Below are 4,077 nucleotides of genomic sequence, written 5' to 3'. Positions count from 1 at the left end.
ATATATATATATATATACAGAGAAGAAAATACGTATCTCACTGGCAAGTTAAGGAGAAAAAAATTTATAAACTATTAAAAAAAAAATAGAAAATTCTTATATACTCTCTTTATAAATTTCTTTAAAAGTTCCTACGAAATTAAGAATTTGATAAAAATTTAACAAGTATCTCAAAAACGTAAATAATGTCTTCAAAATTCTAATTAGTGAATGAAATTTCAGACGCACGTTTTTCTGCATAAAAAAATGTGCAGAAATTAGAAATAATTTTAAATGATAATAAATTTGTATACTGCGGAAAGGTAGAGTAAAATTAATCAGGTGATTTTTAGGAGAAGAAAATTTTCAATCGTAGTACACGCAATAGCGTGAGAAAGTAAAAATGATTGTAACGCGAAGCCTTGTGAAAAGTCTTAGGATTAAGACGATACTAATAAAGAATTTTAGGGTCCGAAAGAAATGTCTCCTTAATTCGGCCACTTATATTTGCTAAACTTTCTATAATGTACACGATATACGTATATAAATACACGATATACGATTATAAGATATTATGTATATGTGTGTCATCGATTTTTCTAGCGGATCTCGAAAAAGCGAAAAGCTTTTTAACTTTCTGACGTCATACGAATTCTATCTGCGTACAAAAGTAGCCGTACTGCCAGCTACAATAAAGGGTCCGCTTTCAACCCCGTTTAATTAAAAGTGATGTTTGACGAACGTGCTATCAGATGTATCGTTTAATCGATATCCACACGCCGTATACTCGGCGATATCTGTCGCGTGGGGAAACGTAATATCATATTTTGCAAAATATGACGAACAGATTGACGATATTGAATTGGAAGTACGCATCAGAAATATTTTATGTGACAGAAATATTGAATTAATTCGAACCTTGCGCGGTAACTGGAAGTTCAATTATACATATATGTATAGGCAGCTTCGATTTATTGTTTCAATACAATTATATTTATGTAAAAGCAAACAGAGTTGGGACACTGAATCGTTTCATGAAACTGATATATATAAATTATCAGAAAAAGATAAATGATATTGTATCAAAACTGAGATTGTCGTGAGCATGCATTATAATCATTAACGTCATTATGAGAAAAGTACATGTGTGCTTATAAAAATACAATATGTCTAAATGGACATATTAATATCTTTAAGTGAAGCTTTAGAAGCTACAAATTTTTAACTTGTATAATATTTTATGATCGTTTTTATATAATATATTTTAAGAGATAAAAATAATTTCATATTTTTTAAAACTTTTCGTTTTACTGTACCATAAAAACATATTAATTTATCCATATAATAATGCGTTGTAAAAAATTGTTAAGTAATTCTTCATTTAATTATGCCATTTGATATTTGACAATAATTGCGCTTGACAAGTTTCAAAATAATTTTTATTTCTTTTAATGTAAAACTGTAAATTTTTAAATACTGTCAAGCGATCTAGGATGATATGCAAATTATGACTCAACTATTCGAGCTTCAGCCAAGAATATTCCGCAAGATTGATTCCAAGAGTTAATGTTGCTATTTTACTTTATTCGAGATAAACTGCACAAGATAAAATCGTCACGATAACGAATATAAACTCGATAAAGAAAAACTCTTGTGCAAGCAAATCGAAAAAAATATGTTTTTATTATGTAATGGCAATAACAAGTTCATCTTATAACTTGCAACTTATTTACTGTTTATAATATCCGTTTCATCGATAGATAATTTCTATTATGTGCAATACTATTCCTATTCTCTCTTTCCAGCTTTTATATTCCACACTTTACAATATTTATCTTACAGTTCTATTATTAGCACCAAAGTGTGCAACTTGCGTATATGTAACTTACGTTAAAATACCTTTAAAAGTCAACACTAGATGTGACTAGATGTAACAACACTAGATTATATATGTACATAAATTCATTCTCATATAGCAATAAATATTTCGACTCTCGAATTGCATCAACCTCAGTATATAAAATTCAATAGTAAACATCGCATAAAATATGTGTGTGAAGCATAATAATAAAAAGTAATAAGAATTATCATAGTATTTTTCATTATAATACCTCATATTTTATGCAATTTTTACTATTATATCTGAACGCAATATGTACTGAAAATAATCCAAATCAAGAGTCAAATTGTTATGCGAGAATGTATGCATATGACCATCTAGTGTTAGTTCTTATAGATATTTTATAATATATATTCTTTTAATTTACATTCTCCGCATAAATTATTCATTTTATTCGCTTGCACTAACAATAAGTTACAATATTCTATATTTTGTAGAAGATTCAATTAGAGTTAAATATTGTTCTAAGAATTAAAAAAATTATTTTGAATTGTTTTAAAATCTGCAAAGTCTTATAATAAAGTAAAAGCATTATATCAATGAATAATTACATCTAGGAAGTATCATATTATAAATTATTCATGCAAAATTCATGCTTACTTATTTAAAACAATCAGTAATGTGACATACGAAAAAACATAAGTATAATCGTTTCTCAAAATTTGAGATAAAAAATCTGGATTGTCTTATCATTAAATTAAAAAAATACGATTTAATGGAAAATAGATACTGGAAAATAGTTTTTGATGCTGAAAAATCATATTAATTATACTTAAGTATTATAATTCTTCCGTAAGTTTATTTAACGTTCTTTTAACTGAGAAAAAATAATTGTAGTTATTATATAATCCTATAACTAAGATCTCATTTTCTCAGAAGTGCATTTGGTTTCGTATATCGCATGCAATTATTCGCACAATTCAAGAAGAATTCCACAATATCGTTATCATAAAACCATCTAGAAAACACTTATCAAAAACGCAAATATAATAAAGTATATTATCACGTACATTTAGATTGCATACACGTTTTGTAATAAAAAATCACTCGTTACGCTATAATTAGCGAAAGAAAATTATAGCATAATGCGTATTATTTAATTCAATATCATGTAGAAAGAATCTTGACAAATTTTTTGTTTACGTTTTATAATTTAGAAGTAACTTCGATCTATCTTGTTACCAAATATTTACAATAATCTCTCAATATTCGATAGATCTTATTTATTCATGTATTCATTAATTGCTTATAACAAATATTTTATTAATGGTTGTAAATAGCAATTATTTATATCTGTAAATTATATTAATTTATCAATCTTGTATATTAGAACCTATTGAATAATTGCGCTCATTAATCTTCGATTTCGAAGCCTATTTTTGTTGCTATATTACTATATTTTATCTAAGATACATATGTATACTTGTAAAATTAGCTTCGAATATGGAGAAATTATATTTAATTCGATGTGTTAAGCGACCCTACCCGTAAAAGATCGTAAATTAATAAATTATAATTATTATATTATGAATGGATAAGAGAATAGAGAGAATCCGGTAATTATCTGTACGGGATATTTAAGAAATAATTAAAGATACAAAATTTGAACTATGTATTAAATATCATTTGTGACTTTCATATATTAAATTCTGATAGTATTTACTCAAACGCGACTGCGACATTCGTTCAAGGTATTTTCGAAGGTTCATAATTTGCGAAATTATTTATAAAGCACTTAATGGACAATTAAAGAGAGAAAATAGAATATGATAAATTCATAATAAGCTAGAGACAAGAACACTTTTTCGTCATGTATTTACTTAAATGTGATAGGTCGGTTTTTAGGAAAGTCATTTGAGGACTTATATGAGAGATGTAACGCTCAAATTAATAATTTTCAGAGATCTTCGCCGTTTCGTGAAAATTGCGTGAAACGAATGAAAGTGAAAAGGAAAAATCGTTCCAAAATAAATCGCGCGATTTTCGAGAGACGGACATCAAGAGGACTCCGTGTCGATAAACACAGTATGCACTAGTAGAGCATATATACAAAAAAAATAATGTTCGATGCGTTTTCGAAAGAAGTAAGAGTTTCATAAGTGACACAATAGCGCTGTAGCTGAAGAGAAAGACGGTTATAGTTTCTATTTTAAAGATTATATTTTTTTAACTTTATTAATTTTTGACTTCCACGTATA

Source organism: Trachymyrmex septentrionalis, unplaced genomic scaffold, assembly GCF_001594115.1.
Source record: "Trachymyrmex septentrionalis isolate Tsep2-gDNA-1 unplaced genomic scaffold, Tsep1.0 scaffold16, whole genome shotgun sequence".
NCBI classification, from domain to species: Eukaryota; Metazoa; Arthropoda; class Insecta; order Hymenoptera; family Formicidae; genus Trachymyrmex; species Trachymyrmex septentrionalis.
The sequence above is the reverse complement of the archived record's forward strand: the minus strand, read 5'-3'. Positions refer to the sequence as shown.